Below are 13,751 nucleotides of genomic sequence, written 5' to 3'. Positions count from 1 at the left end.
CTAAGCCTTATTATTTATTATTATTATTATTTTTTTTAATAAATTATCGATTTACTGTAACCTGGGTTCACATCATAGAGTCCACACATCTTGCTTAACAATGTCTATCACTGTATGTTGTCATGGACATCAAATATTGTACATTATGTGCTTCTCCTACTGCTTTACTCCTGTGTTTTATTTATATATTTATTCATTTATTTGATTGTAATAGAGAAGGTAAGAGTTTGTTTGTATTTGATGACCTTAGCAAATTCTCCCTGATGCCAGAAATCTGGAGGGGCAATAGAGTCATTTAGGTGTACTGTAGTCACAATGAGGATATGTGTGCAGAAATGTAATTACTAGACCATCCTGACTGGCACACAAGGATTACAGTACCTACAGTATGTCAAGTAGACTCACCAGACTTCTTTTTATATTTGCTATTTTGTAACTCTTTTGTTATTATCTACATTCCCACTTCAATGTTTCTTTTTTGTTGTGGGAAACCCAATCACAATAATTTATACAGTGGTACATCTTAAATATTAATACATTGGCACATACATTTCTGCAGTGGTAGTGTCCTTCTTCCTTTGTGCTACCAGTACATACATTTTTCTCTCTTGGGTTTTTGCCTCTATCCTGTGCCACCTATTCTTGTATACACTTTCCTGTCCAACACTCCAGCTATCACAGCTCATAAAAACACATACAAAGCATGCTACCTGCACAATTGGGGGCTAGCCTAGTGTTATAATACAGCACTATTATTTTTTAATGCTATGGTACTTTTTAAAGCAAGAATAGCCTAAACTTCAAAACTTCAGAAGCTCAAAATGTGCCAGTTAGATTTCTGGATATTTGAAAAAGCAGTTGAAATGTTTTTTATATTGTTAGGCTTTTTAATTTTAAAAACCTGTGCAAATCGTAAAAAATAAAAATATGAAACCTTCAGCTTTTAAATACCTAATCAGTTATTTTAAAAAGCAGTAGAAGCACCATTCAAAGAGAAGAACACTTTGATTCTTCATTGAAGCAACTGCTGGTTGATGATGACAATATTCCTATATTTTTAACAGGAGGCCACAATAATAAGTTGCAGTTTGCTACAATTTCATGTCACTACTTTGGACTTTAGCATGATTCACAACTGATGTAAAGAGAACAAGAAATGCAAGCTAAAGTTAAGAAAAATTAAATACTTCTTGATGCTCTATTGAGTTTTCTGTGTTAGACAGAGACATGCTATGTCTAATAGAGCAAATATTTTAATTTGTTTATGATTATACTCCACATATATTTTATTGGATACATTTGACAATGTAATTAAAATTTCTAATTTCAAATGATAGGTATTCAATATCAAGAAAGATGTTTCTTTTGATTTACTTCAGCAAATTCAGAAATCCTATATTAATTTTTGCCACCATTATCTACATTTTCCAATTTTCTCACAAGAACCTAATTAAAGGTTAATCTTTTCTTTTTTACCCTTGTCCAGAAAATGGTATATATGATCATTACAGGCAAATGTATGTTTCCATTTTAATTGCACAAAAACAGCAATCAGGATGAGACCTGGAAGAGGAAACAGTAGTTACAAAGAAAGAATGTTTTTATATATAGATGTAATATTCAGATTTACTTTGAAATAGTCATATTTAAGGACATATAATAGCTCCAGTATATAATAGAATGTCATGTCAAAGCCATTATCAGTTAGACAGATATTCACAGAACAAGAGAGTCTTCAACATTTCTTAAGAACAATGCTGCAGTCAGAATTTCGAATGGAGATGGGCAGTTCATTCCACCACATAAGAGCCCATGTGAATTTCGATTCCATGCTTAGGTAACATCACCAGAGGATGTATATCAGAGGATCTGAGAGGTATATAAGGAGCACAGGACTTTAGATGAATCATCATATATAGGTGCTGACCTGTTGCCTACTCTGTATGCAAACATTAATAATTTAAACTTAATACTGTATGTGCTGCTACAGGGAGCCAATGTGGTGATTTGAAAAAAGAAGTGACATGTGCCCACCTCTGCCATTTGAACAAAAGTAGGGCTGCTGCATTTTGAATCATCTGCAATGGCTTGATAACACATGCAGGTACTCCTGCCAGCACAGAGTTGCAGTAGGCCAAACATGACAAGACCAACACCTGAACCAGAAGTTGTGCTGCATATTCTGTCAGATATTGTTTGATCTTGCTGACGTTATAGAGAGTGAATCTGGAAGACAGAGATACCTTCTACTGAAACCCCAGTGTTTTAAAATTCATGAACTGGAGGAACTAGAGACGGGTGTTTTAAGAAGAAGCACTGTGGTTGTAGCCTTTGCTGTGGCAGATTTCACTGCCAATCAATATAAACCTTTTTTCAAGTTGTTCCTAGACAACTGAGCATCATTCTCAATATAGCAGAAATTTGTTCTTGACAGATACTTGCTCCTATTGGCTTCTTCCCAGATGCAGACCCCTCAGACTTTCACACTACTATACACACATCAGGCAGTCTTTAGGTCCCCCAGACATTTCTTTGACCAAGCACCCTGTCACAATATGTACATATTAAAATATATATGAAAAAAAACAGAAGAAACTACAAAGGAGAAGAAAAAACTTTTCCTCTTCTGTATGGTAAACAAGTTATTGAGTACCAGTCTGCAAAATTAAAGACTCACTACTTCAATGAACAAGCTTAAAATTCTGTCCAGCATGGTGATGTGCTTGATGGTCCTGCATTAATCTTGATTTCAAATGGATGAGATAGTATAGTCTAATGCAGTCTGTCTTTAGTTGGCCAAGAGGGACCTTCTGGAGATAATTGACGAATCCTCAGAAAGTAATAAATATCAAATGAATAGTCTTGTGCAGTTTGTATTTCTCTTGAGTTTTTGCTATTTATTCCATCTAATAAAAATATGGTTAATTAATTATGTTAAAATCCTCTATAATGCATATATTATTTTGTGCCTTGTGGCAAGCTACAAATAATGTACAGAATGTGGAAAAAGGACAGAGTAACACAAACATTTTAGAATAGAAAAGTTAAACAAATTAACTTAAAATTAACATTGAAAACATAGAACACCTTGAATACCCCTTCAATTCAAGTGTCCCCAATGTGTTTAGATAATTTCTTGAGAAAACCCCAGGCAAAATATCCAATTAAACTGTATTTATTTGGCATGATTTCAAACCTCATTTTTTTGTCTTATGACATTCACATAGCTTTCAATCAGCTGTTAAACATCAAGAAGGCACAGCTAAGAAGAAGAAGTTGAAATGAAAGAAGGGTATTGTTAGTGTCCCACTCAGGCAAATCTTTCAGTTATGTTTCAAAATGAAGGCTATGCATCACTCACTCAGAAGAATGTGACTCCAACTCACACTCCTACAATTGTTCACAAGCTCGTCTCTCTTAGGCGTGTCCTAGCAATGACTCTGTACAGCTGGGACAGGTGACCTAATAAGGTGCAAGAAGGTTAAGTTGTCTATGATTTTGCGTAATCATTATTTAGTATAGTTTTTTTACGATATCTGTATTTACATACATTTGTTGAGTTATTGGGTTATTGTCCCTGATTTGGCCTAATCATTATTTAGTATGTTTTTTTTTTAACAATATCTGTATTTACATACGTTTGTTGAGTTATTAGGTTAGCTACGATTAAGATGGAATACAAAAAATGTGATGTAAAAAAGAAGCATGATCTTGTGGATGAACACAATATTTGTATTCTGCCAGTGCCCCAATCATAGAAATGTAGCATATTTATCCAGCCATTATATGAATCCAGCCATTCAATTTCTGTGTTGCAGCAAGCCAGAACTTAGCGTTGCAGTGTCTGATTGCTGTTAGGAGCCCACCTTGAATGTTGTAACCAGTAAGCATTTCACAGTATGTGTAAAAGGAAGGAATGTGCAAAGAGAACATAAAATTATTGATCAAGGGTGTGCAAAATCAGTTCTGGAGGGCCATAGTGGCTGCAACATTTTTTTCCAAGCTGATTGCTTAATTAAAAACCATATCTTGCCAGTAACAAATCTTATTTAATTTTATGGCTTCTTAGTGTTTTCATTGCCATGTCAGGCCATTCTTATATCGTGGATTTTTTTTCCTTCCCAAGGATATCGTCCAAATAATTTGTAACCTGAAATGCCCTTTACTTTTTTTCTGTTACATCTTCCAAATATTTACTAAACTAGATTGTTCACAATGAATACAAATGGGTTTAAATTGAAACAAGTTATATGGAGAGTTGCTTGTTCCTTTGTCATTTGCATCATATTGCTAATAAGGAGCAATCAAAAGCCGTGACTGCAGATGTTTCAAATTAAGAGAAACAATTGGGGTTAGGGTTGTTCTTAACAAGCGGGACAACTAAAATGAAACATAAACATGTTGCTTGAGGCATAAGTGTTTTACTAACAATGATTCATTTCTCATTAAAAAAAATTCATTGGAAACTATTTCAAAACATGGCAGGATCTGATAAATAACATTTTAGAATAAGCATTTAAATTGAGGTAGTGGATTCTCTTCTCTCTTTTTCTGTTCTATCAATTTTTATTCATTTATTTATTTACATATTTTTGCTATTATTAAAGTGCTACTCTGCTGACCTAGCTCCCTTTCTCATGGGTGGAGGTCGATTAGTTTCAAACTTAGTTTTATTAAGCTTGACTTGCCTGTATGGAATGTTTTTTGAAATTAATTAATTAACTAACTAACTAACTAACTAACTAACTAACTAACTAACTAATTAATTAATTAATTAATTAATTGGATGAAAAAACCTGCAGCCACAAAGGCCTTCCTGAACCCTTGGTATGGACCAGCGTCTTGTGCTAGGGAATGGCACAATGACCAACTATTAATCCTCTGAGAGAGTCCAGCAGGATTTCCACCAAGCATTTTGCAGAATGTGAGGTATTGGATTTCTGAATTATCACACTTGTATTAGTTTTAAGCATTTGGAGGATTATTGTAGAAAATTAAATTTGTTCCTAATTATCTGATGAAAATTTAAATTAATAGGTGCATCCAGCAGACTCCCGTGACCCTGTAGTTAGGATATAGCGGATTGGAAAATGGATGGATGGATGGATATTTAAATAATTTACTGCATTATTATTAGTTTTATTTAAAACAATGTTTTAATGAAAGTTAGCTCAAGGCTCCTTTACACTCCAGTCAAAAAATGATATTTATCTTTATGTTATTTACCCAATTTTATTTGTAGTAATACCTGCTTTCTTGCAGAAAATGAGAAAAAGGTTTATGGCATAATATAATAATAATGACCCATGCTGGACAATAGCAAACAATATTGAAAACATCCATAGGAAAAAGTGAAATGTCCTCAATTACTCCACATCCTTTTTCAAGTTGTATACTCAAAATAAACAAAACAAAAGCTTTTTTTCCCTAACATATTATTAATAGTCACTTCAGGGAAAGGCAGTGTTCACAGTAAACAGGAAAGGTGCATTCTCATAAGTTGTGCTTTTCAACTAAAGACAGGACTCTTGACCAATGAATGGGGGTAGACGCAGATCTCCTTGAAAATTAAGTAGTGCAGTTTTCTGATTGTTGTATCAGAAGTATATCATTGTTATACTCCTAGATGTACTTCATTATTCCTATAACTTTGGTTCAAATATTTTTTTGCAAAGACATAAGTTTTCCAAGCAAGTATTTTACATACATGATTGCTATTTTGAGGACCAGGGGTCTCATTTATCAAGCGTGCATATGCACGGTTTTATGTGTAAATCATGCGTACGCACAATTCCACTAATAGAATGTGATTCATTAATTTGTACGTGTGCGTGAAAATGTGTACACATTTAGAAGAACTCCTGACTGTGCGTAAGCAGAATCCCCAAGTGGTAGAGAACTGTAATCACATATAAACCCAGTGCCCTTATACTTCACCACTTAAATGTCAGTGTTGATTCTGAGTTATCTGGAACTGTAAATAATATAAAATCCACAACTGAAGAACTGTTTTTGGAAATGCATTGACTACAATGGCAGACCTTGCGCTTCTTGAAGATTTGCAACAAGCACTTTTGCGCAGAGATCGCGTTTTCAGGGACCGCACAGACTTACTTGCAGAGAGTGATGAGTGGCTCATTAGTCGTTTTTGTTGTCAAGGGCAATTTTGCTTGATTTGTGTCAGCATTTCTCGCAACTTTTGGAGAGGCCGACAAAGCGCACCAGTGCAATCCCCGTGCACACTCAGGTTCTTTCTACTATTGGCTTTTTAGCCACAGGCACATTTCAAAGGGAAATTGGTGACAGGTCTGGTATTTCTCAACACACCATAAGCCGAATTATGCCACACGTTTTACATGCAATTATATCACTTACATCACAGTACATTACGTTTCTAAATACCGCAGCGGAAAGGACAAAAATTATGACCGATTTCTATAATATCGCAGGATTTCCAGGTGTAATAGGGGCAGTTGACTGCACACATGTTGCCTTGAAAGCTCCTACTGTTGATGAATTTGCATTTGTAAATAGAAAAGGCTATCACTCCATTAAGGTGCAGGTAATCTGTGATGCACACTGGAACCTGCTAAATGTCATTGCGAACAGCCCGGGAGGGACACACGATTCCTTCATTGTGCAGAACAGCATCGTGGGACTTCGTCTTCAGCAAAGCGCTGCTAGAGAAGGCTGGCTTATTGGTAAGTGTGTAACGATTAGATTACTTCTCAACACCATCTAGTGTACTGTATTTTATGTTAATCTACATCATTGCAGGGGATCGAGGATATGCCCTTAAATCCTGGCTGATGACCCCAGTGGCAAACCCTGTATTTCCCAAAGGAGCTGAATTACAACCGAGCACATGAGCGCACAAGAAGCACAGTAGAACGTGCAATAGGCTTGCTGAAGGCTCGATGGCTCTGTCTATCAGGCAGAGGAGGCATATTGCAATACAAACCCGACAAGGTTTTGAATGTTTAAATATTTAAATTAAGTTTTAATTATATTTTATAACTACAATATTTATCAATTTGCTTTAGGTGTGCTATATAGTTAAAGCATGCAGTGTGCTGCATAATATTGCCATTAAAAACGGTATACCACTGGATGAGATGCCGATACAAGAAGATCGCCACATGGCAGAAGGTTTTGACCCCATGCCAAATGCTGTGGCCGTGCAACTAAGAGCAGGGATAATCAAACGGTTCTAAATCTGTTTCACAATAAGGAGTAATTGTGAGAAAATGGTGAAATCAATTGGAGCTTTTATTGAACTTGCATGATGCATTTAGTGAATCACTAATGTTCCTCAAGTTCACATTGATTTGGTGCAGTTCCTCTTTTATGCTTGCAATGCCTCTCACTAATTCCTCCTGTGTTTTCAGAACCGCATCAGTCAGGACGTGCTGAAGTGGCAGGTGGAGCAGGACCTGGCAAAACCGGCAGATCTATAAAATAAATGTTAAATGAACAATCCAAATCATTTGCAATGTGAGTGTTATTTACCTATGAATAATTTATCGCAACACAAACATTTGAAAACCTTTTAACCATTTTCGGATGGCTCGGCCTCTCCTGCAGTTGATGGGATTTCACTTTCAGTGGATTATTCCGCTCATTGACGTTTCAGCAATAATTGCCGCTATCTTGTCATCCAATGGTGACACTGAAATAAGACTCTGGCCTCCTCCCGTGGCACCGATGTCTCTTTTGTGGGCTGCAATTCTTTTTTTAGAGGACACTTTCAAATCAAACCACTTTTTCTTGATTTCTGCAGTAGTTCTACATACAGGTGAGACGGCATTTACCGCATTAGTAACCTGTCCCCATGTCAAGTCTTTTTTTTCTTTGACATTCCGCCTGAAAAAGTAGCAAACAAAACTGTCTTATTACGTTGTACCTCATTTAAAAGCACTTCCACTTCGTTGTCTGTAAAGTTTTTTTTTTTTCTTTCCTCTCCTCTATAGTGCCCTGGCGGCATTGGGTTTTTATAAGGAAGGTTGTTTGCCAAATAAGGTAATTTGAGGGTGTTTCTGTATGCAAATTTAAATTACTATGCACACGCACACAATTTAGAAGGAGTGCGATTCATCATCAGTCATTTCGTACAGCTGTGTGTACTCACGTTTGATAACTCCCAACTTTCTTGTGCTTACGGCTGTTGGTATACGCAATAGTTTAGAGCTTGTTTTACGCATGCTTGATAAATGAGACCTCAGGAACACAAATGTAAAAAATAAACCCAGTAATTTAACATAATTGCAAAATACATCTGCACAACTTGAAATGTGTAAAAACAAGCTATGGTGACTGTCTGATCACAGTGTATCCCAGTGTAAAGGCCCGAAGATCATAGAAAAACAAGGAGAGATCTTAAGAGTAACAGGTTAAAAAACAAACATAAAGAGAAAATTGAAAATTAAGATTTTAAGAAAAAAAATCTGGTGTGGTAGCAACTTGTCTTTCTCCATATTTATAACATGAATACAGTATATGGTTTGAATTTACCAAAACATGGCCAGAATGTAAGACCACTGAAGTTTTTTTTTTCACTTGCCATTGATGAAAAGCAAAATATTTTAAAACAAGTATTAATTTATTTAATTTAACTTAAATATGGATTGATTTAATTTTTTTTAGCTTAACTTTGAAAAATTAATTTATGGATCGATTCGCCTGCAACTATATGAACTTTGTATTAATTCCTTTACTTACGATTTATTTCATTTATGATGTTAAAAGATGTTGTCATGCAGCTGAGATCTAAAACTTCCACTTCATAAACCTAGTTTGAAAATTTTTCACTAAAAATAGTATGGTATACCTGCCACAGATAAACAGACACCATAGTAATTTAATAAACATTAGCTGCTGTGACTACTGCAATTGAAAATTTTGAAGTTGTTAAAGCTCAAATTTGGAATTTTGGATTGAATTCAAAATTCACAATAGTTAATCATTAGTCACTTAAATGTGTCTGCCAAATTTTGTGAATGATTGAGCAGTGGTTTGGTACTTTTGGTATTACTTTGTGTATTGCCATGGAGTCACATTATGATCCATCCCAGATTGCAAATTTTGCATGGTGGTAACTGCTCATGGTCAGTCATGAACCTGCAATGGCTAGGTTACTGTGGTCATTAGAAGCAGCTCCTCCAAAGGGTAAACTAAAGGAGAAGTTCTCTAGCTTTTTGTGCTGGGACTGACAAAACAGTGCAAAGCAGAGTCGGCCACCACAGTACTGTGCAGCATAACCATCACAGCTTTAAAAGCTCACCTTTAAAAACATGAAGCTGAATAGCTGCAATTTAACAAAAACCTAATTAGCTCATAAGACTAAAATGTCCATAAGAATTCACATTCTTCACAACTGCTGTTGAGTTTCAATTGCTGCAACATTTTTTTTAACCACAGAAGCACAAAAACTTAGACACAGAAATCTTTCCAAAAGTAGCTCATAATATGTTCCAGGGCTTAAAAAAGTATTTTCCCATTAAAAGCCAAAGTGGATTTTTTTTTTAATTAAAAGCAGTACCATCTCCATATATGAATCATAGAATAAAACAAGAATGTGTACACCAATGTTCAGCCTTGAAAATGAATCTTTTCAGATTTCGGATGGATAACATAGATTTCAACCATTATCAATCACCATAACTAAGTAACAATCATAACCAAGTCATGTATCTGAATTGCAGATTCTGTAACTCTCAGCTATACCCTATTACATGATGTGAACCAATAACACTACAGTTCTTGGTCTAAGTCACTGGCCTTTTTGTGGTTCACCATAATTTATACATCATCAAAAGTGACAACGCTGATTGTGCAGTCGTTGAAATTCTAAGCTTATTTGCTCATAATAAGTTTACCTCTAATGGGTTTTTTTAGTAAAGCTATTTATTACAGAACTTAGGGGAAAGATAACCTAAGTAAAACACATCAAGGTCAACATTATTGTGTGTGCACAGAGTTTAGTGAAACTCTTACTTGCAAGTCTGTCCAACACGCAAAATGTTACCACTTTCAAGCCCCATGATAAGCACTCAGTCCCATCATTTTTTTAGTTTAATCTGATCAGTTAATGAACATGGTTTACCTCTCTCAGAAATTATAAGTACAGAAAAAGACATGTTCTATAATATCTTTCAAGCAGTGGAAGGTGGCAATGATATTTGTGGCACCCTAGTGACAGGCCCACGATACGCAGGAACATTATACAATAAAATGTGTGAGAATTAAATACACTGTATTTCCCCTCAAACTACCCCTGCAAGGTACAAGAAACAAGATAGAGCATATGTTTGCCTCCAACCATCCAATTTCAAACCAACTTAATTCAATTATTGGTTCCCTGGGGGTTGGGGCCTATCTACATTTTCCCACAATCCTGTCTATTTATACTCATCTGCACTGGGTCAAATAAGAACATTTTGCCTATCAAGCAATTTTTTTTGAGGTGGACGCAAAAGTACAAAAAAAATCCATACAGATGATGGATATTCTGCCTGACAGACAGTGAACAACTGGGATTTGAATGGCAGTAGTGCACCATCATGTATTATGCACCCCAACATTGTGCTCCCTCCTCATGTATATTAATTGGTGATTTTACTTTGCCTACAATTCCAAATATATAGGAATAATCACATAGATTATGAGACGTTTGTATAGCAAAGCTCCAATGCACACAGTGTTGCTTTTATGGAGGTATTCATCTGATCGATAATGAAAAGTATTTTACAACAGCCATTGCAGTTTTGACAGTGTGATAAGTTATAGGATCTTTAAAGATAACATTTCTTGTTATAAAGGTCACCTTGTGTGGAAATATATTGACTCATCTTTTTGTGAAGCCAACTTAGAGAAATTAAAATCATTATTTGAACATCCTAGCAAACCCCAACCTTCATGTCTGAAATAATGTATCCATTACTTTTATTTGCTTCAGGTGTCACTTAAACCTACTGAGGTTTCAATAAAGAATCAAAACATTAAATAATTATAGCAAGTTATTAAAACATTTAATGTATCAAAGTATATTAGGATTGTGAAGACTGTTAATATATCGTACTTTTGGCAGAACAGAAACGTGTTCATTGTTACAGATCACTCCTTGGATGGCATTATACATTATACAAACTCAGCAGACCCCATAAACAAAGCACATTTATTGTTAGTAGTAGCATGCAGCATAAAGTACAGCAAAGAAGCCTGGCTGGCCACAGAGTTACATATGTCATCTAATTGTGCTATTTCACTGAGCAACCTAAAGGAAATCACTAATGATTAATCTGCCCAAAATATGTACATCATTGCTAAACTATATTGTTCAATTTATAAAAAAAAAACTTATTGGGATTTAGCATGAAACGTTCTATAAATGCTAAAAATGCTTAACACAGTTAGACTAGGAGAAACACATACAATGAAAGAATAATAAAGAAACAAATCCCCTCTAAAAAGACCAATAAAGTTTGCTCACTGGCTACCTGTTCTGCACAACCGTTGACATCAGATTCTGTTCAACTCCAAACAAATTTTCCATTGAAATTTCACAATTTGGATACTCTCTTGTATCTGATGTACTGTTTAAATTGAGGTATAGAAGGGTAACCCATTGGAACCAGATTTGTCATGCTCTCTTTATTTATTTATTTTTTGTGATGGGAGATTCTGCATTTTTTCCTAAGGGTGTTCACTGAATTCTCCATTTTCCTTCCATCTTACAAAAATGTGCATTTAGTTAAAAGTCATCAAGTGTGATTGAGTGTAGATGTATGAATCGGTCCAAGGCAGACTCTTCCTTTCAGGAATGGATCCTGCTTTATACCTGACACTGCCAGAAAAGTCTTAGGCTCCCCACAGCTCTGAAAATGAACTAAAAGTGGTCAGCATGCGAATGTATAATAATAGTAATGATAATAATAATAATATTCAGTGGCGGCTCGCGTATAGGCACTTTGGAACTGCAGCACCCCCTATTTTCACTTTTATCAATAATATTTAATATAATGAGCCCTTTTTTCTTTAATTCTTTCTTTATACTTGTACAATATATAATCCTTAAGCTTAATGTCAGTAGCCATCCCCCAGTTTATGAAAAAGATCCAAAAACTTTGTATGGAACTGTGCGCATCACAGTTTGGCTATTGTGCGCATGCGCACATAGGAAGCTGCACGCGAGGCTGCGAGGGAGGGAGAGCAGTGCCGACCCTGGCGTGCTAGTGGAAGGTAGTGTTTTTTTTTTTTTACTCCGCATGTGTTGTGTTTAAAGAACTATTAATTCGGAAAGACTAAATGCACTTGCAGTGCTTTCAATGGAGAAAAATTTCCTCAGTTGTCATCCAGAGATCAAGGAGAAAATGATCTTTTCGCGCAATTTAAAACAAGAAGAATGGATTTCATTTTTAAATGAATAGATCAAGCTTGACGTGTAACAATTTAGGTTATAGTAAGTAAATTTTATCAAGTTTCTGAATAAATTTTCTTTTTATTCATGTTTGTTTCCTATTACACAATTTTAAAACAAAGGCTAAAAGTTTTCTGTAGCAGCACCCTCACTAATTTTAGCTACGAGCCGCCATTGATAATATTATAATACGAGAATAAAAAGTAAATATAATTTGAAAATTACATGGCAACCACACCTGACAGAAGCTGACACAATGCAACACATTTCCGATGGATAAAGGGTAGTTTGAACACGCACAGTGCAGCACTAGGCTAGTTGAAGCCAAAGTTAACTGAAGATGGACGCTGCGCAGCAGGATTCCACCTTTGCTGAATAATGCAACATAGTGAGATTTCTTTGGGCAAAGTGAGTGAAACCTGCTGAAATTCACTGAAGGATTCTGCCTTGTACAAATCAGTAAGCTGTTTGGGTAACAATCTTGTGCAAACATTATTGTACGCCAAGTTATTATGCACAATGTCATGGGCAGATCCATTGGCATGTTTGGATACCATGTTGCTGCATGATATCCAAACATGCTGCAACAGAGTACAATGTAATACATTGGTCTTCTCTGATGAAGGCATTCGCCACATCGATGTGGGCTTGTGTGCATGATGTTGATGATTGACAGGATCAAGCTTTGTTGGTAACACTAGTTCGTCCCACCTTAAGCCTTTCTACCATTCACAAAATTTTCCTTGAGTCATGCTGTTTTCACTTCTGTACTGAGCCAATATCCTTTGGTGCATTTCAGCAGGTGCTTCCTCTGCCCAAAGCAACGGGCAACAATTGCGCAGTCCTGCAGCGGAGCATCCATATTCATTTCACTTTGCCTTCTACTAAACTAATGGCAGAGAATTGCATGGTGTGTGTTCAAACTACCCATAAGCCATTGCAAATGTGTTGTATTATCTAGGCTTATATCTGTTCTGGTGATTTTCATATTGCCTTTACTTAATGATTTACCCTTACACAAATATAATAATGATTAGCACATTAATGCTGTAATTAGCACTGCTCTCTCACAGCTCCAGTTCAGTTCAGGCTTGGTCACTGTATTTGCAAAGTTTCCCAAATCCTCCATTTTTTTTTTCTTTTTAGTTTTTGCAGCTTCCTTCCACGATACAAATAGGAGCAGGTTAACTTGTGACTCCAAACTGACCCAGTGTGTGACTGTGCAAGACCATATCCAACATAGGTCTGAAGCTTGAATCAATCAATCAATCAACATTTATTTATATAGCACATTTTCATACAAAAACATGTAGCTCAAAGTGCTTTACAAAATGAA

Source organism: Polypterus senegalus, chromosome 17 (genome assembly GCF_016835505.1).
Source record: "Polypterus senegalus isolate Bchr_013 chromosome 17, ASM1683550v1, whole genome shotgun sequence".
In the NCBI taxonomy this organism is placed as follows: domain Eukaryota; kingdom Metazoa; phylum Chordata; class Cladistia; order Polypteriformes; family Polypteridae; genus Polypterus; species Polypterus senegalus.
This window is presented reverse-complemented; position numbering follows the sequence as displayed.